This window comes from Neofelis nebulosa, chromosome 16 (assembly GCF_028018385.1).
Source record: "Neofelis nebulosa isolate mNeoNeb1 chromosome 16, mNeoNeb1.pri, whole genome shotgun sequence".
Lineage (NCBI taxonomy): Eukaryota > Metazoa > Chordata > Mammalia > Carnivora > Felidae > Neofelis > Neofelis nebulosa.
In genome coordinates this window covers 12,707,582-12,734,008 of record NC_080797.1, presented here as the reverse complement: position 1 = coordinate 12,734,008, position 26,427 = coordinate 12,707,582, and the positions used below count along the sequence as shown (strand labels likewise).

Below are 26,427 nucleotides of genomic sequence, written 5' to 3'. Positions count from 1 at the left end.
CACCCCAGTGAGCGCACCTCAAGGCACCGGGGCGGGTGTCGAGCCACGCAGACCTTCCCAGGGGGAGCCAGGGCCCTGGGCCCAGACGGTGCTGACGGTGAGCCAGACGAACTCTGGAAGTGACCAAGGGGGACCCAGGTGACCTGGACCTGAGCAGTTTGTACTGCCACCATAGGTCCAAAGATCAGGGGCAAAGGCCAAGAGGAGAAAATGGGGAAAGCGACTGGGGACACACGCAGTGAGGAGTTCTGTAGTCACAGGGAGCAGAGAAATGAGCAGAAGCCAAAGGGGAGGGGGCGGTCAAGAGAGCGTGCTTTTAGTGGCGGAAGATAATATATCCTCAGAAACTTAAACGCAGGGTTGCCATATGACCCAGCAGTTCACTCCTAAGTATGGACCCAAGAGAAGTGAAAACCAGTGTTCACACATGACCATGTACATGACTGTTCCCAGCAGCACAACTCACAACAGCCAAAGGCGGAAACTGCCCCGACACCCATCAACTGCCCAAGGATGACCAAAATGTGGTACATTCACCCATGGACTATCATTCAGCCCTAAAAACCATCAAGTACTGAGCCACACTGAAGTCTGGATGAGCCTCAGAAACACTCTGCCAAGCGAAAGCAGCCAGACACAAAAGGCCACAAGTTGGATGATTCCACGTATATGAATGTCCAGAATCGGTAAATACACAGATGCGGAAAGCAGTGGCTGCCAGGGGATGGGGGCACGGAGAGTGCGGGTTGGAGGGTGGGGGTGATTATTTAATGCGTACAGGGTTTTGTCTTGCGATGAAAACGTTTTGGAACAGGATGAGAGGTACATTTGCACACCATTGTGAATGTATTAGATGCCACCGAATGGCTCGCTCTCAATGGTTAATTTTATGTCATGTGAATTTCGCCTCAAAAAATATTTTTTTTGAGGAGTCACATGAAAGGGATTTGAACCCAACTAAAGCCTGACAGATGCAAGGCTAACTCCTCACACCCACTCAGCGGGGCCACGGCCACGGCCCAGAGAGTGGGAAAGAAACGCTTGCTGTTGCAAGAAAGAAGGAAACAATAGCAGAGCACTGCATGGCCTCCGGGCCACCTGCAAGGCCCCCTCCTTACTCACGCTGCTCCAGCCATGATGTTCTGTTCTCCACACCAGTCCCTGACCCCGATGGGGGAACACCACCTACCTTTGGCCTCTCCCCGGGCCCGCTTCCCTCCGATATGCTCCTGGCTCCTCCCTGACTCCATGAAGGTCTCCGATCAGATGTCCCCTTCCCTCCCGTGTATTCTACGGTCACTTATTCAGAAATCTATGCTCAGTTGCCCCTTGACATGTGAGGGCAGGGGGTTGGCATCCAAGACTACTCGTTTTGCAAGACTATTTTGTAGAGGTGTTCTAGGTTTACACCAAAATTGAGGGGAAGGTAACGGAGATTTCTCATATACCCCGAGTCTACACATGCACAGCCTCCCCCACTGTCAACATCACTCACTAAAGTGGTACATTTGTTACAATTGGTGAACTTAAACTGACACGTCATAATCACCCAAAGTCCACAGTTTACCTTAAGGCTAACCTCTGGCGTTGTACTTTCTATGGTTTTGGACAAATGTGTAATGACTTGTATCCATCATTATGGCATCATACAGAATAGTCTCACTGTCTAAAAATCCTCTGTGCTCTACCTATTCATCTCTCCTTCTCCACGCCCGGCAACCACTGACCTTTTTATTGTCTCCATGGTTTTGCCTTTTCCAGAATGTTACATAGTTGGAATCCTACAGCATATAGCTTTTCCAGACTGGCTTCTTTCACTTAGTAAATCTGCACTTAAAGTCCTCCGTGTCTTTTCATGGCTTGATCTCTCTCTCTCTCTCTTTCTCTCTCTCTTTTTGCTGAATAACGTTCCATTGTCTGGATGCACCATTTATCCATTCACCTATTGAAGAACATCTTGGTTGCTTCCAAGTTTGGGCAATCGTGACTAAAGCTGCTATAAACATCTGCGTGCAGTTTCTGTGTGGATGTAAGTTCTCGACTTTGTTAGGTAAATACCAAGAAGTATGACTCCTGGAACATACGGTAATAGGATGTTCAGTTTTTAAGAACCAAACATCTTCCAATAAGGCTGCACCATTTTGCATTCCCACCAGCAATTACAATTCTTCTTGCTCCGTGTCCTCGCCTACATTTGGTGTCAACAGTATCCTGGATGCGGGCCATTCTAATAGGTGTGCAGTGGCATCTCGTTTTCATTTGCATTTCCCCGATGACATATAACGTGGAGTCTTTTCCCATGTTACCTGCCATCCGTGTATCTTCTTTGCTGACACGTCCATTCAGGTCTTTGACCCATTTTCCAATTAGGTTGCTTGCTTCCTATTGTTGAGTTGTAAGACTTCTTTGTATGTTTTGGATAACAGCCTTTTATCAAATGTGTCTTTTGCAAATATTTTCCCCAAGTCCATGGCTTGTCTTCTAATTGTCTTAATACTGCCTTTCCCGGAGCAGAAGTTCTTAATTTTAATGAAGTCCGGCTTGTCAATCATTTCATTCACGGATCGTGTCCTTGGTGTGGCTAAAAAGGCATCACCAGATCCAAGGCCATCTAGGTTTTCTTCTATGTTATCTGCCAGGAGTTTAATACTTCTGTATTTTACATTTAGATCTATGATCCAATATGAGTTAACTTTTATGGAGGGTGCAACGTCTTTGTCTAGGTTTTTTTTTTTTTTCTTCTTATGAATGTCCAGCTCTTCCAGCCCCTTTTGTTGAAAAGACTATCTTTGCTCCATTGTCAGAGCTGGTTGACAATACTTACAGGGGTCCATTTCTGGGTTCTCCACTCCATTCCTTTGATCCATTTGTCTATTCCTGTGTCAATACCACACTGTCTTGATACCTGTAGCTTTATAGCGAGTCTTGAAGTCATGTGGTGTCAGTCCTCCGACTTTGTTCTTCTCCAATAGTATGTTGGGCTCATCTGAGTCTTTTGCCTCTCCATATGACTTTAATCAGTTTGTTGATATTCATAAATTAACTCGTATTTTGATCGGGATTCCATTGAGTCTATAGATCAGACAGGGAAGAACTAACATCTCGGCAATATTGAGTCTTCCTATCCATAAACATGGAATATCTCTCCATTTATTTAGTTCTTCTTTGATTTCCTTCATCAGAGTGTTGGAGTTTCCCTCTTAAAGATCTTGCATATATCTTGTTAGACTTGAACCTAAGCACTTCATTCCAGGGAGTGCTAATATCAACGGTATTGTTTTTAATCTCAAATTCCACTTGTTCGTTGCTGGTATATAAGAAAGAAATTGACTTTTGTATATTAACCTTGTATCCTGCAACATTGCTAAAATTGCTTATTTGCTCCAGGGCTTATTTGTTTTCTGTCAATTCTTTCAGACGTTCCTACATAGACAATCATGCCATCTGTGAACAAAGACACTTTTATCTTTCTTCCCAGTTTGTATATCTTTTATTTCCTTTTCTCGCCTAATTGCATTAGCAAGGACTTCCAGTATAATGCTAAGAAGGAGTGGTGAGAGGGGACATCCTTCCCTTGTGCCTGATCTAAGTGGGAAAGCTTAAAGTTTCCCGTCATTAAATATGATGTTAGCTACAGGGTTTTTTGTAGATAGTCTTTATCAAGGCAGGAAAGTTCCCCTCTAGTCCTAGTTTGCTGGGAGTTTTGACAATGAATGGGTGCTGTCAGGGCTTTGTTTTGTTCCCTGGAGAGTCCTGGTACTTGCAGAAAGTGCTGGCCTACGGTGAGCCCTTAATGCCCACCTTTGGAAGAAACAGGTGCAGAGTGTAGAGAAGTGTCTAGCAGAGAGAGGGAGACTCACCACAGTGATGATCTTGGGTAGGTGCGAGGGATGGGGGTCCAATGGGCAAGGCAGGAGATCATTCCATCCGCAGGAAAGAGAAGAAGGCACGCTGAGGGGCACAGGTGCCAGGACATGGGTGGCTGTGGTGGGAGCAAGTAGCAGTCCTCTTCTTTGATTTCTCAGTGAAAGAGGAGGCCACACTGTCAGCTAAGGGTCCAGGACCTTGAAGTGAAGGGCAGGGCCCCAGAACTGAGGGAAAAGGTTCTGGAACAGGCAGGAAGGGGACAGGCCTGGGATCAGCAGTGTGAGCTGAGAAGCAGCACCTGGAGCGAGGTGGGGCTAACTGGCCACCCCAGGCAACAGACTCAGGGGTTCGTGTCCCTTACGTCTTTCTCCCTGGTGTCTAGGAGGGTCAGGGTGTGCTCAAGAGGCAGGTGGCAAGAAACCTCTCTGCCCCAGGCCCTGCCCAGGGCCCCAGGGATGGCTCTGAAGGACTCTCTAAGGTCTCCACTGGCTGGAAACTCACCCTGGGAGGCACTGGTGTAGAGACACCTCCTGAGGGTGCCTTCTCTGCTCCGCCACTCCCACCATCCACTGCAGAAACTTCTCCTCAGGCCATGGGTCAATTTAAGTCCAGAATTAAAGGAATCAGTGAGTGAAGGAAGACGTGATCAACGGCTCCTCTGTCTGCACAGGCACCAGAGCGGCCGCCATCACATCCCGGGGCATCAACTAACATTCGTGGCCAGGTCTACAGGCAGCATGCTGTGCCCCCACCCCATATCCACAGACCCACAGAACTCAGCTGTGGGTGGGGTTGGGGCTCCAGGGACGTGGGACCAATGAACAGACGTGAGAAATGGATGAAGGGGAGGAACCCCGACACTGAGAGCTTTAGCAAGACCTCGACCTAAATCTTTCCCCTGCATGAGCCTCCCAACACACAGTAGGTGCTCAAGCGATGACCTTTCTGCTCTAGTCCTGTGGGGGTAAGAATGAGGGAGATTGGATGGACACCGTGTTCGGTGGCCAAGGTCTCAGGGGACAGAGGACAGCAGGTCATTCAATGTGGGCATCAGCTCTGCCGGTCCCTCCCTCTCGGGGCTTCAATTTCTCCCCCTGCAAAATGGACAGAACTCTGGGAGCCCTCCATCGTCTAGAGCTCTGTAATAGTGCTAACACTTGGCACACACGATCGCAGTTTAAACGGGGTGTAGACTTAGCCCCATTTCTCAGAATAAGGGAGTGAGGCTCAGAGAGGTGAAGCTGCTTGCCTCAAGACACACAGCTAGCAGAGGGCGACAGCCCCATTGGAATCCAGGCCGACCTGGCTCCTGCCCAACATCGCATTTCCCGGATCCTTGGCCAGGGCATCTCTGCCCCCTCGGGGGAGAACACGGCAGGGCCTGTGGCTTTCATGCCTTTGGAGAGAAACTGAGGCCCGCTCATAGGGCCTGTCAATCTGGGTTCAAACGCTGTTTTGGCCACCTGTGTCCCTCAGTGGCTCCTCTCTCAAGCCCTACGCCCCGCCTGGCCAGGACGTTTTGAGAATTAAATGAGATAATGTTCGGGAAAGCACTGAGCACAGCACCTGGCACCAGAAGACACTGGGTAAACAGTCATTTTCATTATTATTTTTGGGTGCCAAGTCTCAGCGAAACGTCACGTCACTTCCTGAGAAATAAAGGCACCCAGTACCACCACGGGCTGCTGATTTCACCACCAGGGCATGCATTTTGCTAAAGCCCCCAAAACGTCCTGACGGCCACCGGAAGCCAAGGGAGGGGCTGAGGACACCCAGGCTCTCCTGGCCACGTGGCATCAGGCCAGGGCATCGCAGTGGCTCATCCGTGGTGGCCCGAAGTGGGGGCGACAGTGGGAATAAAACCCAGCCCCCTCCCTCTGGCAACTTCGAGCTCTCAGGGAAACCCAGACCCCTGAGGAGCCCACCCCTCGGGCTCCGGGCGCAGACTGGGCTGTTCAGAGACACGATGGGCTGCGCGCGGCCTCTCTGAGACTCCGTTTGGGCATCTGCAAGACGAGGCAGCCGCTTCCTGTCCCTGGCGTTAGTCACGAAGACCCACTGTGATGAGAAAGGGCAGGGGCATGCCACCTGACTCCCAGTGACCTGAGCCTGGGGGAAGGATGAAGGTCAGGAAAACAAGGTCCTTGCAGGAGCTGGCTGCGGCCAGAAAAGCTATGGGAAGGTGTCTGGATGTAAAGAGCTGCCCCACCAGACTCCAGAACAAGAGACGGGCAGATGAAGCAACGGAAATGCAAGGGCCACCGTCACAGCCAGGACTGGCAGGGGCTGGGTGGCCAGAGACACTGGCGGCCGTGGGTGCGAGGGCGCAGGCTCGCTCGGCTCTGCTGAGAGGTGAGGACGCCGGGATGACCCGGAGGAGGGCACAGCAGTGACAGCTCTCGACGTCACAGAGGCACAGGCCCTCTGACCCCACAGGGCCATTTCTGGAACGTTTGGCTTGGGCAACCCAGGCATGGGGACCTAAGTCCGGGCAGGAACAGCCCAGGGGTGGGCGGAGACACAGAAGCGTATCAGAATGAGGCGGGCTGACTAAATGGAAACTCAGCCTCGCATGGGAAATGCCAGCTAGATTTTAAAACCATTTCACTGGTTGGTATACTAACAAAAGGTGTCACACACACCCCATCCCAGGGCTGCGTGTTTCATCTGACTGCTCCCAACAGCCTAATGGACAAAGGACCCTAGTATCCCCATTTTGCCAATGAGCAAACTGAGACACAGAACAGCTGAATAATTTGTCCAAGGACACACAGCTGGCACAGTAGCAAAGATCAGGCATGTAACCCCAATGCTGTATGTCTCCAAAATACATCGCTAAAACAGAATATGTTTCTTAAAAAAGAAAGGACAGCGTATCCAGGTTGACCATGTGTAGTGGGTTGAATGAAAGCCCCCCCCCCCCCCCGGCCAAAGATATATCCACCCAGAACCTGTGAAAGTGACATTATTTAGATAAAAGGTATTTGCAAATAAAATTAACCCAAGGATCTGGAGACGAGATCATTCTAGATTAGGATGGGCCCTCCGTCCAATGACAAGTGTCTTTAGAAGAGAAGAAAAGAGAAGACCAGACAGGACACGACAAGATACAGACAGAAGAAGGCTGGGTGAAGAAACGGGCAGAGATTGGAGGGATGTGTCTATACGGCAAGGAACACCAAGTTTTGGTGGCAGCTACAGAAGCTGGGAGAGAGGCATGGAATGATTCTCCCTCAGAGCCTCAGCAGGAAGCAAGCCTGCCGACCTCTTGATTTCAGACTTCTGGCCCCCAGAATTGGGATATAATAAATCTGTGTCGTTCTAAGCCACTCTGTTTGTGGTAATTTGTTATGGCAGCCACGGGAAACTAATACAGGGTGCAGTTTGCTCCCCACTGTCCCTGCGTCTGTTTTCCTTTCTGGGACCTGGCTGACTGTCCCCCCTGGACTGCTGCCTCCGTGCTCCTTCCACCACCCGGACACAATTTCAAGCGTATGTGTTCATTCAACCCATTTTCCCTAGTGTTCCCATTTCACAGATGAAGAAACTGATACCACTGGCTCGGATCGCTGCTCCAGAGGACCCCTGGAGCCTGCCCAGCCACGGCTGGTCCTGCGACCACCAGGAAGGTAGCTGGGTCGGGACAGGGCCCAAAGCCTGGTCACCTGGCCCTGGAGCTTCAGAACTAGGGCATCTGCTGCAGGATGAGGGCCAGGCCCCAGGGGTGCCTGTGAGGCTGCGGCTGGCAGGGTCCACAGAGGAAAGGAGGAAGGCAGCCAGGGGCTCCTCATTATGCAGCCCCCAGGGAGGGGCTGGACCATTCCGGAGCTGCCCCAGGGTCTGCTGGGGGCACCCCTTCCAGTGGTCCTGAAGGCTCCCCAGGGCCCAGGAGGGGGCCTGGCCGCCCCAGCCAGGCAGGTGCTGCCGACAGCTTGAAGCTCAGCAGGCCAAGAATATGGGCACGGTTGAGCCTCCGGCCCGAATGGCAGAGGGCGGGGGAGCAGAGAGAGAGAGGAAACTGCCCTGCCCTGCCCTGCCCTGCCCTGCCTTGACCGCAGAGCCAAAGCCAAGAGGGATGAAAAAGTGGGTGCCCAGATGTGGGCCTGGTGTTCACACCCATTTCGTAAATGGGGAAACTGAGACTTGGGGTCCAGGAGCAGTGGGGGGTGACTCACACCCCTCTCGGACTTAGGCTAGCAGATCCTCTCCACCAGGGGCCCTCAGTGGACCGAGGCGGGCAGTGTCTTTCAGATTCAGGCTCAAACCAGGTTATGGGAATGATGGGCTCGCCAAGCAGGTGGTAGACACCTGAGATGGAGAAGCTCAGAGATGAATCAGGGGTGACCGATTCCCCAGAGGCCCTTCCCCCCACCGCAGCTCTGAAGACCATGAAGAAGTAAACGATGGCAGCGAGCACCTTCCCCGTGGTGCATGAGCTGTGGGTCACTAAGGCCCAGAGGGGGTGGGATCTGCCCCGGGGCAGGGAGCTTCGCGGTGGCATGGGGACCGAAGGGGGCTGGGCTGGGGGCTCCGAGGTTCGGAAGATTGAAAAGTGCAGGTTCCCGGGCTCTACCCCAGACCCTCCGAACCAGAATCTCTGGGGATGGAGCATGCTCCCAGAGAGGTCTGAGGAAGGAGGTACCCCGTGCAGGATTCGGCACCTCTCCCATGGCTAAGATGCGCCAATTCTGCACCTCTGTAATCTCGGTCTCAAAGAGGTTACAACTTCCCATCTCAAAGAATCCATGACCCGTACGCTTGGGTGGCTCTGGATATTCAAAGACTCCACAGCTAAGACTCTATGATCTGGACTCTGTGACTCAGCCCTCAAGCCAATGCCCATCAAAGGAGAAAGGATGAAGTCCCTGGGTCTGGAGCCCTGGGGCACCAGCAGGGACAGCGCGTATGGAATGATCCCACGGGGGAAAAAAAAAAAAAAACAGAAAGCAAGAAAGGAAGAAAGGGGAAAGGGAACTATAGATGTTGGCATGTTTATATAACTACATTCACATGTTTGCGTAAGCACTCAGACAATCCAGAAAGTTCTCTAATAATGGTCACCTCAAGAACATAAAGCTTTGGGCTGGGGTGAGGCAGAAGACAGAGTCTGAGAAGGAGAGATTCACTTTCTATCCCTACACTTGTTTAATACTTTACCATGAGCATGTAACACTCTTATAATTAAAAACGATAATGATTCATGAAAAAAAAAAAAAAAGGCATGACAAAGTCTATGCTTCCTTATGTGTTTGTTCGCTTGTTTCTTTAATCCTCTTCCACCCACCAAGACATCAGCCGCGATCCCAAGGCACAGGGCACAGCTCACCGTACTCGCTCAAGAGCTAATCGTGGAAAGCATGAATGGCGCCGAAATCCTGACATCCCCAGAGCCTGCACACTAATACTTGACCGGTGAGACCTCTCCGAGAAGGGAAGGGAGGGGCCTGGGAGAAAAGAGATGCCAGGGGCTGGTCCTGAGGATGGGGTGGCACCGGGATTCCCAGGTCCTGTCACACCCTGCTTCCACGAGGCCACAGTCAAGGCCGCTAGGAAATCCCGCTTTTGAGCTCCCTACCTGCCCCTAGATCCCCACGCCCTGCATCCACCTCTGCCCTCCACGTGACCCAGACAGGCCTCACACTCTCTGGGCCTTGCCAAGCTCTAGTCCCGTGAAGGGATGGGGCGTGAAGGGATGGGGCCAGCTCCCCCCGGCCATCCCCAGTCCTCCTCAGGCCCCCCCAGGCCCGAGTGGAAGCCTGGCCTGGCCTTGGCCCGGAACCAAGAGCCCAGAGGCATAGGGTCGGGGGCAGGAGGCAGGCGGCTGCTACCACCCAGAACGCCAGCTGCTGGCAGTGATTTATTTTTGCTTTAAGTGCTGGAGAATTGCAGGGCTGCAGCCGCCAGCTCAGGGGGCTCAGGCTGCAGCTGGAAGGAGAGGGAGGTGGGCAGGAGGTGGGGGCCGCACAGCCCCTCCCTGACCTCTCTTGCCCTCAGCCTCTCAGAGTCTCCATGACACACGCACGCACACACGCACGCACACACACACACACACACACACAGAGCTCAGGACCTCCCTATCTCCACACGCTCCCTCCTCCCCGCCCCAGCTCTCCTAAGTAAGTCTCAGAAGAGCTGCAAGGAGGCTCTAGGGGGCAGAGAGTCTCGACCACGACCCCCCACCTTGCTTCTGAGACATTTCACCACTTCTGGCTGGGGCTGTCCCTCTCTGACCTCAGCCGGCCCACTCCCACCTTCGGATGTCATATTCACCCTTCCTCCAGGACACCCACTCACAGGTCAGAGGCTGATGACAGTCACAGGCAATCTGGAGATAGCTCTGGTTTTCATTATGACCTGATCCCTTTTCTGCCCGGAGGGTGGGCCTCAAGAGACAGTGCCCTGCCCTGGGGCACATCTGGCTAAATGGCCGCTGGGCACCTGGGGTTGCTGAGCAGCCCTGGCCAAGGCCCAGCCCCTCGGGAACCTGTCTGGACATCCACAGAAGGAGTGTAAGCCTTAGGTTGGCAGAGGCGATGGGGTGATCTGGGGGAGCCAAGGGGCTGTGCTTTGCCAGCTAGAAGGCTTATAGGTTCTTTTTACAGCTGGAAAGCTGCTGAAGTTGGTAGTGGCCAATCTTGAAACATAAAATGTTTCAACCTGGGTGTGGTGCTCAAAAACAGAGACTGTGCAGAGGAGGTAAAACACACCGACACAAAACAAAAGGCCGATGGGCGTGTGAAAGTGTTTAATTGGGCAAGAAATGGAGACGCTGTCCCCTCTGCCACCCCCAGCCCCTGCAGCCGGCCTCCACACGTTCTACTGAAGGCCCAAAGATTTATAAACGTGAAGAGAAGCGCTGAGGACCGAGCGGCCCTGACCCTCTGCACCTCAGTTTGCTTAGATCTGCAATGGGAATGTGGTTTCTGCCCCTCACAGGGTGGGGATGGGGGACGCCCTAAGCTGCAAGCAAGCCAAAGGCCAGGAACACGGCAAGGTTCACAGCTTGAAGCAGATAAGGTCACAGACAAAAAGAGCTCAATGCAGAGTTGGGGGCTGAAATAAATGCCACTTCTCTCCCCCTCACAGACAGATGGCAGGCCAAGGGCTCAGAGGAGAGGTCTGAAAGCTGGCTCTGCCCCCGACAAGCTCCTCAGTTTGGGGACAGTGATGTCACTTCTCCGAAGCTCGGTTTTCTGATCTGAAGAGTGGGATGATAACTGTGGCTACCACTGCTACTGAGCACACTATCTATCAAGCACCGCACATGGAGGAACCAACCCATTCATGCCCCACATGTTTATCGAGCATCTACTACACACAGGGTACTGCTGTAGGTGCTGGGGACGTAGCTGGGAACAAATAAGACCAAAACCTCTGCACTTAAGGCACTTATATCCCAGTGGGGGAGACAGACAGTAAACAAGATAAGCAAATAAAACATAACATGGTGGATGGCATTAAACTCGACGAGTCGAAAAAAGCAAGAGAGGGAATGTGGGCAAAGGGAGCCCATGGTGTCATCCAGGAGAGGCGTCATGGAGGAGGTGGCCTTTGACAAGACCTGAAGGTGGTGAAGGAGGAGGCTTTGTGGGGATCTGGGGAAGAGTGTTTCAAGCAGAGGGAGCAGCAAGTGCAAATGGCCTGGGGCAGGAGCAGGCCTCAGGTGTTGGAGGCACAGCAAGGAGAAAGGCAGGGCGGCCTGAGGAGAGGGAGACAGTGGGGGGCAGAGAGGGTAGTACTGAAGACCAGACTGTGCAGGGCCCTGTGGACCACAGTGAGGAGTGTGGCTTTTATTCTGAATTGAGGACAAAAGCGGGGGGGGGGGGGGGGGGGACACGGGAGGATCCTGAGCCCAAGACCAAGACGAAAGCACCCAGAGTGTGTCAAGTACACAGTAGGTGCTCAAGCAAGCATGGCCACTCTGAAGGCTTTATCTTTGTTCCCTGGCCCTTCCCCAAGCCTGAGTCCCCCAAAGAGACCCAGACCACAGATGATGGAAGGAGGGGGAGGCTTCAGTTGCCCAAGTGGTGGGAGTGCTCAGTCCAGGCTGGTTGAAGGGGGACGGGTCCCTGGCAGGATCCAGGAGGCTGCTCCCACTGACTCTGGGGCAGCATCAATGCACAGCCGGGGTAGACCTGCTCCCCGGGATCACTGAGAAAGGGGCCCCCGCTCCTATTTGGCCGTGTAAATGGAACTCCGTCTGATGTTACAGGGCCGAAGGCCAATTAGGGGGCTGGACCAGGGGTCCCCAAGGTCCCCTCAGCCTCACGCTGCCCCTGCAGCTGCCACTTCAGCAGCTGGGCAGGAAGACCTGCGCTACGGAACATCAGTGGGGGTGGGTGGAGAGAAGGGGTGGAGAAGGGGAGGGGGTACAAGACACACAGCAGGAGCAGGAGGCCTGTGTCTGAGGCCCTCTCCCGCTGCAGCAAACCACTTAGCCTCTCTGGGCCTCAGTTTCCCCACATGTCCAAGGACAGGCTGCACTGGAATGACAGATTCTCAAGGCTCTGGTGCCACATTCCCCCCCTTCGTGCAGCTCCCTTTCCACACCCCCATTTCTGCTCAGATCCCCCCTACCCAGAAGCACACACGGAAGCTCACGTTTCTACTACCCCCCTCCCAGGTGTTCTCAGGGGTCCCCCCAGCTGCGACTTTGATCCCACTTCACAGATGATAAACTGAAGACCACGAGGAGAAGTGACTCAGCCCCGCTCACCTTGCCTGTGTGCCCTGAAGCCTCCTCCCAAACAGTGAGATTCTCGAGGGAAGGGGCTGGGTCTCCATTCATTCACCACCAGTTTATTAAGCATCTCCTGTATGCCGGGCACTACACGGGGACCACGGCTGAGGGTGCCAGGGTCTCCACCACTAGGGCTCACGGCCCGCCACAGCTCCCATCATCACAGCGAGGCCTCTGCGGCCAGAGAAAGCAGCCTAGACACAGACCCACCAAACATTTACAGGGCACGCCAGGCCTTCCCTAGGTCCCAGGGATACCGCCACCTGGGCACTGGGATGCCGAGCAGGCACCCTGCAGCCAGCCTGGCACACAAACGCAGCCGGGCAGGGTGTCTGGGGAACAGAGGAGGGTGCAACTCCGTCCCCGGGAGAGCGCCAGGGCTCTGGACCAGAGGGACACAGGTTCCTGTCCCTCCCGGTGCCTCCTTGGGCCTCAGATCTCCTGTCTGTACAATGGAGCTAATGCCACCCTAGGTACTGGCAGACCATTAGGAAATTAAATCAGGTGGCAGAGTGCTGGGCCCTCGGCCAGTGCCCGGAGAGGGCTCCAGTCCCGCCTGCGGCCCGGCTCCTCTGGAAAATCCGCCTGCCTCGTCCAGCCCCGCCCCCACCCCACCCCCAAGGCTCCTCTGAAGCCTCCAACCTCCCTGCCCCGCCTGCGGCCCAGTTTCAAGCCGGCTTTCTTTCTTTTATCTTCGGCCTTTGCTGTCTTCCTATCACGCAGCCAATTCCCCTGGTACAGCCAGCCTGTGGGCCCGAGCCCACACCCACCACACCTTGGAGTGGCCGGCCCAGCCTCCACCCTCCCGCTGCCCACGAGCTGCCTCCCTCTCAGCCTCTTCTCTGTGCCAGCCTATGGCAGGGCTCCAGCTGCAGGCCCCAGGGGAGGGGCAGGTGTGCCCATGTGTCACTCACAGCAAAGCCCTGGCGGGGGCCCAGCACCGCACACCAGGTGCACCTGTCGGAAGGACGGCCCAGCCCAGAGCCAAGAGGCAGCGAGACCAAGAGTGGCCATCGGGTGGGCTCTGAGGGAGCACCAGCAGCCTTCAGCCTGGGGCTGGGCGAGGGCCGCAGGGGTTGCCGGGAGTGACGACGCAGTTGCTTCTGCCCCAGACGTGTGCCAAGGCCGCCGGGTGCCATGCCCGGTGCTGCCAACTGTGGCCCAGGGCACCAGAGGGAACTGTTCACAAGCAGAACCCGTCCCAGTACCGCATAACTGCAGGGAACTGCTGTCATTGTTACTGTTATTACTATCTTCATTGTTGTCACTATTATTTCACTGCTGCAGGGCCACCAATGTTACCTCATTCTGCTTCAGGAAGACTTGAGGGGAGGGACACTGTGGCCCTGGGACAAGAAGCTTGACAGGGGCAGCCCCCTGGCCTGGGAAGAGCTAGATGATTCTGCTTAAACCCCTGACTCGCTGTGTGGCTTTGGGCAAGACCTTGTCCCTCTCTGGGCATATCTTTCTCGCAGCACAGCACAGCTCACTGAACATCACTGGATCGGGCAGCAGCCTCCACCACATCCCTTCCTGAGCAGCCTGGAAGCCCTAAGGGGGCCTAACGGGGCAGGTGGCCATGATGGGGACAGAGGTCCAGGGGCGGGCCAATAAACCCAGAGCTGCGCCAACACCCAGCATTTACAGAGCACCCCCTACCTATATGCATTCAGCAGCGCACCAGTGGAGAAGAGGGGACCCCTGTCATCTGGCACACTGGAGCGCCCGTTCTTGTCCCCAGGAATGCTCAAGCAAGTCCCTCCTCCTTGCACCCTATTGCCCCTAAGGAGTCTTGACCCCACCTGAAGGGATCCCGTCCAACGTCTCCTTCTTAGAGCTGCCAACCTCCAGTCCCCTGGCCGGAGAGAAGGGACCACCAGAAAGCTGATGGCAGACTTTACTGAAGATTCTCTTTGGGCTCTGAGCACGAGGAGTGGGGTGATTTTCTGAGAACAGAGGAGCGGGGACTTCACAAAAAAAAAAAAAGACCATAAGCCTCCAGTGGGCCCAAGACTGGGACCTCCTCCCTAACCCTCTGGCCATATGACAGCAGCCTAGGGAGGAAGTCCCTGGTGAGGGGCCACAAAGGAACAACCCAGCAGAAAGTGAGCCTGGGGTCACGCCGAGGCAGCGGGACTGGCCTTACTCGGCACCTAAGGGAGGGGGTCAGGGATAAGGCCAGAGGCTAACGCCTTGTAGGTTCTACCTTCCAGAGGTGGCTACTGATTTCAGCGGCATGTGGGCACCTCCGTGCTCCTGGAAGACAGAGCCTGTGAACCTGGGTTCCGGGAGGTAGGTATGGGGGCAGGGGCAGGAGGTCCCCAGCACTTTACCCCAGGGCTCCAACCTGGGCACAGGGAGCAAAGAATAAAGTAGAACGGATCACAGGCAGTGCAACACTCCCAGATGGGTATGCCCCCTAGGAAATGGGCAGCAGGGTGAGGGGCCAGGAGAACCTCCCAGAACAGAAGACCATCTCTAAAGAAACACTTTCCTGTGACCTCCCATTCTAAACACAGGTTTTAAAATATTCACATGACCAGTGCACACTCAATCAGGACCGGCAGCAGAGACATGCGCTGGGGCCTCAACTCCCATGTGAAGCACCCCCCCACACACACACAGGAGCTCCCCACCCCAGGTGCCACTCCAGTGAGCCCCCTGGTTCCCCACGCCGCTTCCCCATAGGGCATCGGGAGCAGAGGTGAGCACCTAGGAGCCACTCCTGCCATGAAACCCTGGGGGCTTCTCAGCTGAGGGGTCATCGCCTCTGCGATCAAGGCCGACTTCTAAAAGCAAAAAGGTGCGGCTGGAGTTGCCGGCTGGCTAGCGGAAAACACCATTTCCAGAATATTTTTACTCCATTAGAGCACGGGAGGTGGGAGTGAGAAAGGACTCCGAGGACCCGCAGATCTAGGGCCTGGAGGCATTTTCGGGCGCTGGTAGACTGCGCCCCCTCTGCACCCCCACTTTAATCCCGGGGTCTCTGGGAAGGTCACGCATAGGATTGATGCCGCGCGCGAAAGTGCCTCCCCACGCTCCCTCCCGAGCCCCCATGTGCGAGTTGGCCAGTGGGGGGCCGAGGGCGCCTCAAAGTTTCCCGGAGCGCCCCCAGGACGAAGGTTAGCAAGGAGCAAAGTTCCCTGGTGGCAGTAGCCGGAGACATGGCAGGGGAAGAAAAGCTCGCAGTCAGCATTTCCTCCGATGGCTCACCAAGGGAGGAAAAAAAACCAGAAACGAGAGGAAGAAAAAAACCTCCCGCCCCACCTTCCCTGTTGCAGCACCACCTCGTGCTCGCTCCGGGCCGGGGAGGGGGCCTTCGGGATGCCGGAGTCGGGCCCCCGGGGGGCCGAGCGCCGGGCGGCCGCGCACTTACCTCGGTCAGTGCCCCGGGCGCGGCGCGCTCCGCGTCCTCCGAGCTCCGGGCGGCCGTTCCTGGCCCCGGCAGCCGCCGCGCTGCCTGCATCGCCGCCGCCGCCTCAGGGCAGCCCCCGGGGGCGCTCCATGCCAAGAGGCGCGTCAGTGTGGGGCGCCGATCTCCCCGGTTCAGCCACGGGTCGGGGGCGCGCGCCTGGACGGCGCCCCCGGCCGCGGGGCGCTCGCTCTGGCCGGCGCGGCTGGCGTCCGTCCCTCCGTCCGGCTGGGAGCGCGGCCGGCCCACCCCCTCCCCCGCCGGCTGTTATCTGATCCCGGGCAGGGCCGGGCGCGCTCGTCTCTACGCCCCGGCGCCCCGCGCCTCCCCGCCCGCTCCGGCCGCGCCAGCCCCTCGCCCCCGGCTACCGTTCCCAGGGAGGCGATGGCAGCGGCAAGGCCCGGGGAAGGCGGGGAGAGCGGAATGGAGGGCGAGGAGGCGGCGGGAGGCAGAGGCTCGGCGCGCACCCAGCTCCGCGCCCCGCTGCCACCAGAACCGGGCTCGGCAACTCCTCTAACTCTCCGCCGAGAGCACGCCCGCCCCGCGCCGCGCCGCCGCTGCCCCCGCCCACCCGGGCCCTAGCCTGGCCCAGAGCGCCCCCAGCCCCGGGCCGCCCCCCCCACACACACCGCCAGCCACTTGCGCAATGGGGTGCGCGCGCGCACACACAGACACACACACACACACACAGAGGCATGTCCTCCAGGGACACGCGCACACACAGGTGCATGGCCAGCGCACAGACAGGCAAGGGAATCTTGCACACACGCGTCCACGCAGTCTGGTACACAGCTCAGGTGCCAGCATACAAGCATGCAAAATGCATGTCCTGACATGCATGATGGTTCCAAGTGCACAGGTGCATACACACTCACACGTGTGCATGCAGGGGGGTATCTGCACATGTGCATACGTGCACACAGATCCTAGCTTGTACATCATTCCCATGGAATCCTTTCTTTTTGCACACCAGGCATACACTCTATGCACACTCATATACATACATCATTTCCCCCTCTTTAATAGCATCTCTCTCCTCCCCATCTTGTGCTCTGTTTGGCTTCTCCCATCTCCTTCTTTCTCCTCCGTGCTCCTCCCCCCTACTCCTCTCTCTCTCTCTCTCTCTCTCTCTGCTGACTTGACCCCCATGTGACCCTCTTCTCTTGCCACCCCAGCAAGGCTCAGGCTCTCTTCCCAGCCTGTCCCCACTCGCCCTACCCTCCCAGCCTCCTGGGGCCTATTGTCTGGGCCTCAGATCTCTCAGCCTCCCGCCGGGCCCAGGCCTTTCATCCTGGCAGACAGACCTGCCCGACTGGGCCTTGGCCCAGGAAGACCCCATTTTATCACCAGTCTGACCCCTTGTTCAGCCTTGGGGCCACAGAATTGGGCCAAGGAGGCAGGTCTGTGCCCGGAGCACAAGCCTCAAAGGGCTTCCTGGCCCCCTTGGCTTCCAGCTTCCCCTTTAATGTGAAATATAATTATGTGTCTGCACAGCAGGGAGACTGGCTGCAGGATTCTAACCAAGGAGGATGGCTCTCTGGCCACCGCCCAGATTGCTGGCGGCTGAGACAGAGCGGTCTGCAGGCCCCACCAGCCCCAGGCTCCCAGCCCCAGGCTCCAGGCCGCTGGCAGCTGGTAGGTACCACCTGGCCCAACCCACCCAGAGAACTCACCGACCTCAGGCTGTCCAGGGTTTGGATTGCGCCAACTCTATTGACCAGCTGTGGAGGCAAGTCATTTCATCTCTCCGTGCCTCACTATCCCTGTCATCAAGTGGGGAGAGTAACCATTCCTGCCTCATGGAGCCGCAGTGAGGATTAAATGCGTGTAAAATATACCTCAACAGTTGATACGGCTCCTGGCTGGGCGAAACAGCTAACACTGAGTGAGCACTCAAGACGTGTGAGGCTCTGTGCTAAAGACCTGGCTGGAATTATTTTGCTGTCACTGCAACAGGGTAAATACACTCACTGACCCTATTTTACAAGTAAAGGAGCAGAGGCACAGGGAGGCCCATTGTCTGTCACAGGGCTGTTGAAGGTAGTACCAGGACTCAGGGCCCGATCTGTCCCCAGAACAAGAGCCCCTGCCCCCTTGCCTTGACAGCTGCTAAGGGCTGCAGTGGAGAGAAGGGCCACCCCAATGCCCCACTCTGCCCCTAACTGGTACACCGTGCCCTGGTTTTCTCCTCCTCCTCGGAGACCAGCCTCCCAGAGGACCAAAAGCTCTCAGGAAACTTTTCCTCCTTCTCCCTCCAAGCCACCCAGGAGGGAATTGATTCAGCTCCCCACCGTCCCCCGCCCAGTTTCCCGGAAGACAGGCCACAGTCCCGCCCCAGGAGGCCACAGTCCCGCCCCAGGTGGAACCGGCCCCAAGGCACTCCTCCCAGGCTCCGCCGCGGGTCCCCAGAGGACCCCGGATGCCCGTCAGCTGGGAGATAGTTCCATCCAAAGCTCAAAGCTGGGGAATGGACAGGAACACCTTGGGGCACCTCTGTGCCTAGGATTCTGACAGTTCCTGGGACAAGGGTAACTCCCAAGGTATCTGCAACCCTAGAATGTCCCCTACACAGAGTCCCCACCTAGATCCTCACCAAGCCAGGTCTTATCCCTGGGCCCCAGGCCTCCCCCAGAGCCATTATCGGACCCATTTCACAGAGACAGCAGGTGTCTTTTGCCCCAGGACTTCCGGCAAGGCAAAGAATATCTGGCAAAGGTGAAAGCCTGACTCCCCAGGCCACTGCTTTTAGGCTCCCCTATCCCACCCCCCTACCTGCTGGAATGGAATTCAGTTCTTAATCATATCCTAGAAGCGGCTGTTAGCACCCTGACACCCAGGCATTTGCTGGGCAACTTGGGGCACCAGCCTCCCTTTGGTGAACACAACCATGTTCCAGATGCAGGGACCAAGGCAGAGAGGGACAGGGACATACGGGGCTCTTGCTCTAACCAGCTCACATACCTGGCTCCAAGGCTTCCTGGTCTGTAGGCAGAGCCTCCCATGGCCCTATAAGGGCACTGCCCGTAGGGGGTGGGGATCATGCCTCCCTCTAGGGTTGAAGGGGGCCAAGCAGGGCTGCATAGAGATGTGGACACAGCCCTTGCTGAGGTCTCTGTAAAATAAGCCCCTGTCACACGGCCGTGAGAGAAGCCAATGAGATGAATGGGAGTTCAGTGCCCTGCACACAGTAGGAGTTTTAGCAACTTAGGTAACACGCTTTGAGTGTTCCTGGCTTTCCCTCAATCTGAAGTGCTTTCTTTCTGAGGAGTGGGGCAGTCCCTCCCCACCTGGGGCGTGGCACGTAATAGCTGTTCAACTAATATTTGCTCATCTCAGCATCCTCAGAGCCACAGCCAGGAGGCCAAAGAGCCCCCCGGCCCATCTGGAACCACTCCTTCATTTGAGAAAAGTGAGACCCAGAGAGGTGAGGTCGATTCCAAGGCCACAAAGCCATGGAAGGGGGTGGCGAGAGCGGGAGGCACCCCCCCAGGCTGGGGTTTGCTGGTTGGGGTGGGCAGCAGGCACAGAACTGACAGTTCTTTTAATATTCACGTCTTCATATACCAACGCCGATGCATTTGCGTCAGGCATAAATTGATCATTGGTTGAGATGTGAAAAACAGACTGTCCCTCACCAGTTCAGCTGCACCAGGGCTCCCCCGAATCCTCCTGGGGGCTGCCTCCTCCCAAGAGCCTGCCCAGCTTTCTCCTGCCACACCTAGACCTCAGCCCAGCCCCAAGCCCCACGTCAGGAGACCCTTGAAACATAAAATGGGCTCACGGGCTGCCTCGTTTAACCCTGCCCAGGGCAGGTGTGAGAACCAAAGCCCCAGAGGCCCACGACCTGCCACCTGCACCTCACCTACGCTCCACGGCTTCCCGGTTCCAGACACACCAGCCAGCCAGCCGGGCTCTTGGATGCCACCCACCAGCTTGATTCTGTCCCTAGGCTCCCTTCCCCAAGCCGCTCTTCCTTCAGAGGCAGCTCGGGGGAGGCCCAGCAGAGTCTCCCATCTCCTGTTTACCACCATCCCCCGTTTTACCTTCCTCGTGTCTGGCCACTCTCTGAGACTTCTTGTTTACTACTGGTCTCCTCCGAGGCTTGTCAGTTCACGAGGGCAGGGACTACGTCTGCCCGGAGCGTTCACGGCCCAGGGCCTGGCACGCAGTGGGTGTGCAGTAAGTGCCTGCAAAATGAGAATGAATGGACACAGGATGGAAAGACCCAGACAATCACAGGTTGCCTCTCAGCAGAAGCCTTGCCTCCTCCTCCAGGCAGGTGGCCAGGGTCCAGGGCTCACCCTGCCTCTCACTGCAACCCCTGAGAAGGGAGAGAGACCTGTGCCTAGCTGATCCAGGATATGCATTTCTTGTGGGATGCATAAAGCCCTTGACTGGAAGTCAAGAGGCACAGGATTGCATTCTGCTGGGGCCAAGGGAGGAGAGAGCCCCGACCACCTGGGCAGTGAGCAGCAGAGCAGAGCCTGGACCTGGGAGTCCTACCTTCAGCTCAGTCTCCTCCCTCAGTGCCTTTAATCCCCAAGACAAAATGATAATAACAATGATGGTAACAATGGCTGCCACTGACTATACATTTGGCCTGTGCTATGCTTTGGGTTAAATGCCCACCTGCGTGAACTTATCATGAAGGACCATGGTGTTATTACTCCAGTTTCTAAGCAGATAGATGCCACTCCAGTTGGCAGAGGAAGACATGATGCCCAGACAGGTCAAAGGAAGGGATCGCCTGGGGTGGTTGTGAGCGGCTCATGTGCAGAGGTGTGCCAGCCAAGACAGGTGGCCCTTCCTCTGGGGCGCTAGGGAGGGGTGGTGATGCCTACCAGGGAGGTCAAGGAAGTGACTACCCTGCGCCCTCGCAGCCACACGCCGGTCGGGCCCCGGGCTGACCGTGCAGCATTGATTTGAGGAAAGCAGAGCTTCAGCAACGGGTGGCGGCCCTGCAAACAGGACACTGGGTCCCTCCCACCCGTCAGGAAGCAGGCATTGATCCGCTCAGCCTGGCTGACTTATTCCCCTCTTGCACAGGCTGTGACACTGGCCCTGGTCACCCCGGCCCCTCCTCTCTGCCTTCCATGGAGCTGCAGCCGTCAGGAGAACGCGCTAATGGAGGACAGGGAGGTAGAGCCCGTGACTCTGGGCCACGCTTGTCCGGTGTCTTCTGGGCATCGGGCTGTTTCTGTCCCGGCTACCAGACTTTAGAGGCATCGGTGGTCCACGTCCTCCCGTGGTTGGGGCCCCTCTTCTGGGAACCTTTCTCTTGGGGGACCCGCCCACCCAAACCCCCACCTCTCTGCCACGTGCTTCTTCTTGGAGGCTGGGACCATCCCCAGGGCCCGAGGTGAGCAAGCCACCCAGGCCTGGCTGTGAGCTTTACTGTGATTGGTTGAGGAGAGACATGTGATTGAAGTCAGCCAATGAGAACTGACCCTAGGACTTTGGCTGGATAAGCTGGAAAAGGAGCTCTAGCTCCCTGGGGCCCCTGGGGACCCCTTTGCCCCTACGTGGCTGAGCCACCTGAGAGGGGACCCACCCGGAGGAAACCAGAGCTGATCTATTGAGCGAAAAAAGATTCCAGACAGGCTTCTTTGAGGCTCTTAGATCCACCCCTGGATTTTTGAGTTCTGAATAATCCCTCTTCTGATTTAAGAGATTTTTGAGATGGAGCCTAATCCTCCTCTCCTTGCCCTGGAGGGGCTGCCTGTGGACATGGTGGGTGAAAGACCAGCAAGGCCTCCAAAATGTCCCTCAAACTTTCTGAAGCTCTTTCCTCCTCTCTAACGTGGGGTCCTTCCGAGCCACAGCTCTGCCACATGGGGCATAAACCCTGAGGTGCAGGCCAGGGTGTTTTCTCTCTCCCCTAAAGGGACAGAAGGTGGACAAGGCCTGCAGGCCCCAGTATGACAAGAATAAAGGGCAATAAAGGGAGGGAGGGAAGTCGCTTCAGCCTCTCAGAGTTAAAAATAGCTTCCCCCAAGGAGGCCTCCCTGCTGGGATAATCCGGCCAATTACCCAGGCCCCCTCCACCCTGGTGGGCACTGCCAGCCTCCTCTCTGTGCAACCCCCCCCCATTGCGGTCACCACGTGGGGCCATCTCTCCCTGCCCCCATGACTAGCCCCCCTTACCCTCAGCAAGGGAGCCCGGCTTGAGGCCTCCGACTCAGTTTCCTCTTCTCTGAATTGGGCCTGACTCTGAAATAGAAAGAGATCTGTAAGGCCTGACAATGGAGAGTTTATCGGCCAAGTGTCCCCTCCCACCCTGCCACAAAAAGAACCAAGAGGCAGAATAGGGTCTATTACATGATCCTATTTATGTTAAGAAAAACGACAGATATTTTTGCATCTGCAAAGCAAAAAAAAAAAAAAAAAAAATCTGAAACCTTGGAAATGAAACTGCTGCTCGTGTGTCCTAGGAGGGGGGCCTTTTTCCGGATTCGCTTTTGTGGGGAGGCAAATGTCTACACCGGCTTCCTGAGTGCTCTGGACTCAGACCCACCTGGGTTGGCGGGGGGGGGGGAGTCCCTCCCTGCAGCAGGAGCTCAGCCTCTGTTCTGAGGAAAGACAGTAGTTTACAAGTGTGGGACACAAGGGCTCATGGTACCTCGTCAGGGCTGTTTTGTTGGAATTTTGTACAGAAAGCGTTTATTGCTTCAACAATTTTTTTTTTTATTTATTTATTTTTTTTTATTAATGTTTTTTATTTATTTTTGGGACAGAGAGAGACAGAGCATGAACGGGGGAGGGGCAGAGAGAGAGGGAGACACAGAATCGGAAACAGGCTCCAGGCTCCGAGCCATCAGCCCAGAGCCTGACGCGGGGCTCGAACTCACGGACTGCGAGATCGTGACCTGGCTGAAGTCGGACGCTTAACCGACTGCGCCACCCAGGCGCCCCTCAACAATTTTTTTTTAAGTTAAATTATCTTGTCAGTGTAATAAAGCCTGACAACCCAGCAACAGGATGGACAAGGCTTCCCGGGATCCTGAGGTCCATTCCCAGGAGTCAACCGGGGCCAGAAGTTCCTATTTAAAGAGCACCCACATCCTGGGCCGTTCTCAGGGATGGGGAGAGGGGTGGGGAGACTGGATTCCTGGAGCCTCAGCTCTTGGCTTCTCCCTCCAAGCCTTGGTTTCCTCAGCTGCACAATGGGCATGACACTCGCCTAGTAACGTGCCCAGCGCCTAGGAGGCCCCCAGTTATTCATTGGCTAAGTGATGGACGATGCAGATCTCCAAGGGGACAGCTCCCCAAAAGCATCCAGCACAGCAACAGACACACAGCAGATGCTCACGAAGAGACCTGCTCCCTGGATGCCCCACCCTCTTAAACCAGGTCCCACACCTCCTCCAGGCATCCACAGCCTCCTGGGCTCCCCCCCCCCACACCTCTCCTGAGCCATTGTGCCTCTCCAATCCTGCCTCTCCCTCAGATCGGGGGCTCCTCGGGGGCAGAAGGGGCTTCTCTCTCTCTCCCCAGGCGAGTTCCACTTCTGACCCCCGAGTCTCCCTCTCGATCCACATCAGCACCACTTCCCTGGCTGCAACCTAAACCCTGACATTTCAACCACAGTCTGGTGACAGCTGGCCAAGTTCAGCGGATACACCCCTTTATCCCAGGAATTCCACATCTTGGAATTTATCCCACTGATATGTTTGCACGCGGGTGCCCAAATGTACTTACAAAGTTACTCACCTTGCGATAGCAACAGGCTGCACGGTATCCCCAGGGAAGGAAAACACAAGGTAGCACATGAGTGGCGGGGGGTTGGGGGGGCAGTGCACAGCTATGGGAGAGCAAGGACCCAGACTCCATGAGGACAGAGGTCTGAAAGCACTTAGAAGACGCTCAAGAAATATTTGTCGATTGAATCTAACGGGGAAAGTTCTTTAAGACAGAGTGGAAAAGCATGATGCAGAAGAGAGGGGATGGATGCCATCACTGGAATTTTTATTTTTAAGCAGGAGACACATACGTGCACACACGTACACACACACACACACACACACACACAGGTGTTTCATAGAATGTTCTGGAAAGAGACATCAGGAAGGAGGTGAACTGTTCTCCGTAAGTCTGTTGTATCTTTCTTTATACCATGCTCAAAGAGTCCATGTGGCTCCCCAGATTAATCAATTTTTAAAATAGCCCAAAGCTGAGGGAAAAGGGAGGCTTCCCCCTTCTGGGGCTCCCCGTTGCCCTGCGAGACTGGTCCAGAAAGCTGTCCTGAACAACTCCCTTCAATTTTTCCATGCTGACGAGCTCCTTCCTGCTCCGGACTCCCCGTGGAGCTGCCCGACCCCATCCTGTCTGTGGTGATTAATAAACACTCTGTGATGACCTGAATCTCACAGAAGCTCCTCGGGGACAGCCTTGCCCGGTGCGCATGGACCAGGAGGACTTTTGCTGGGATGGGAGGCATGCCTGGTTCCCCTGGCATGCATGTGTAGGGTCCCACTGCCACGCCTTCGCCCACGCTGTCGCCATGGCCCTGAGCACTCCTTGCTTCCGTTTCGGCCTATTTAAACCCTCACCCTAGGTTTGCTGATGTTCTATGTGAAGGAATTTGGTCCTAGAGCTGTGGAGGAACCTCTCCCCCCAGGCCGGCCCATCCACAGCACGGGGGCAATTAGTATCGACTCCATTTAAAATCCATTAACCTGCTTAGGGACGGGGATGATAAATATAGAACCAATTGTAAATCCAGGGAGCCCAGCCCAGCCCCAGGGAATCCTCCTGATCACAGAGGGTTCAACAACAGCCCCTTCAAGGAGCCAAACATCTGTTAGACCCCAGGTGTACCCCAGGCATTCTACTGGGTAGGGGGGTGAACAGCACAAGCTCTGGGGTCAGAAAGACTTAGGTTCAAGTCCCGACACCAACACTCACGAGCTGTGTGACTTTGCGCAAACGACCTGACTTCTCTGTGCCTCAGTTTACTCCTCCACATGATGGGGATTTGACAAGGGTCAGACGTGGGGAAAGTTCTCAGCCCGTGTCCCACACAATGCAAGGCCTCCATAAAGAGCAGTGGCCATCATTTGTCACCGTTGCTCACTGAATGTGGCATCATTGGCGTTTCTGCTCCTCTTCCTGGCAGGGAACACAGGAGCAGAAGAAATGAGGTTGCAACTCTAAGTTCATGTATTTGAATGGGAAAGGATCACTATTTTTATCAACCTCCAGCCGAAATGTAGTGTTTCCTTCAACTTTGCATTGAGACAGCAAACCCTGGTATCAACAGCAGTGCCTAAGACTTTGTCACCAAGGCAAGTCGCAGATGTGTTCAAATCCCTTTCCTGGGGCTGCAGAGCTTTCTAAATATCATTGACGCCCACCTCTGGCCTAACATTGTGGTTGGGATGAAACCCGCCATTCAACTTGATCATCGATGCGTTCACAAAGACGCACGTCCTTAACCATCACAAAAGCGCTTTTTAACTATCGTGATAACTGGCTCCTTAGGAATTCTGGGTGTTATTTGATACATGTGAGACCAGAATTCTAAGGAAGGGTCCAAGGCACAGAAAAGGGTCAGAGGCCCCCAAGCGGACGACATCACGGCGGTGCTAGACCCACTGACCTGCGACCCCATCTTGACCTATGACCCCATGACCCCAGGCCTGGACCTAGCACCTGCTGGGGCCCCACACCAGCTCCTCCTCACTCTGGGTCCCGCACCTCCGTTTGCACGAGCCCCAGGGTCTTACAGCGCTTCAGGTGGATCAGACCAAAAGGGGATGACTGAGCCCTGGGCCAGGGGTCTGAGAGAGGGTGCTGACAGTGTATTTGGGCCTTCCCACACCCACCTTGGGCTCTGAGAGGCCTCCTGCGTTCACCCCCGGAGCCTTGACTTCCAAATCTGCCCGAGGGCCCGTCACTGCCACCTGCAGGTTTCCATCCCTCCCCAGAAACCCCCTGTCTACGTCTTCCAATGCCTCTGGCCGCCTCCAGAAGCCCCTGGAAACCCACAGTTTCCGGCCTCTGAAACTGGCACTTAGAAGACAGGGGAAAGTGACAAGAAGAGCTGGCAGGGGTAAGCCCCCTCCCAAAGGGAGGCTGGAAGGCAGGGCGGGGCGGCGGGAGGGCCGAGGAGTTGTGTCCACAACAGGGGGCTCTCACACGGGGCAGGGAGGGAGGCCTGATGGAGAAAGCAGCCATTCCTCACATCCCGGAAGCTGGCAGCTGGCTGACCTGGTGGCACAGAACCCCCAGGCTCTTGGGCGGGAGACCTCAGGGTGTTTCAGCTCATGGCCGGCATCAGCGCAGTGCTGTCTCCAGGCATCCTCTCTCTACCCACATCTCCATATCCATTAGAGCATTTTTCCCATTTTACAGATGAAGGAAACTGAGTCACAGAACTGTTTAGCCCAAGGTCGGATAGCCGTGAAGC

At 55.7% G+C, this 26,427-nt stretch overlaps 1 protein-coding gene across 3 annotated transcripts in view; it reads right to left on the bottom strand.

The window, feature by feature from the left end:
* Positions 1-16,551, bottom strand: part of KCNJ12 (potassium inwardly rectifying channel subfamily J member 12) — a 45,001-nt gene extending 28,450 nt beyond the window's left edge. For 2 of the 3 annotated variants that reach the window (XM_058705988.1, XM_058705984.1), the window contains exon 1: positions 15,984-16,551. The gene's annotated coding sequence lies outside the window, so the exon portion shown is untranslated. The remainder of the gene's footprint in view (positions 1-15,983) is intronic. The other variant, XM_058705987.1, reaches the window with a different exon arrangement.
* Between the last annotated feature and the right edge of the window lie 9,876 nt (positions 16,552-26,427).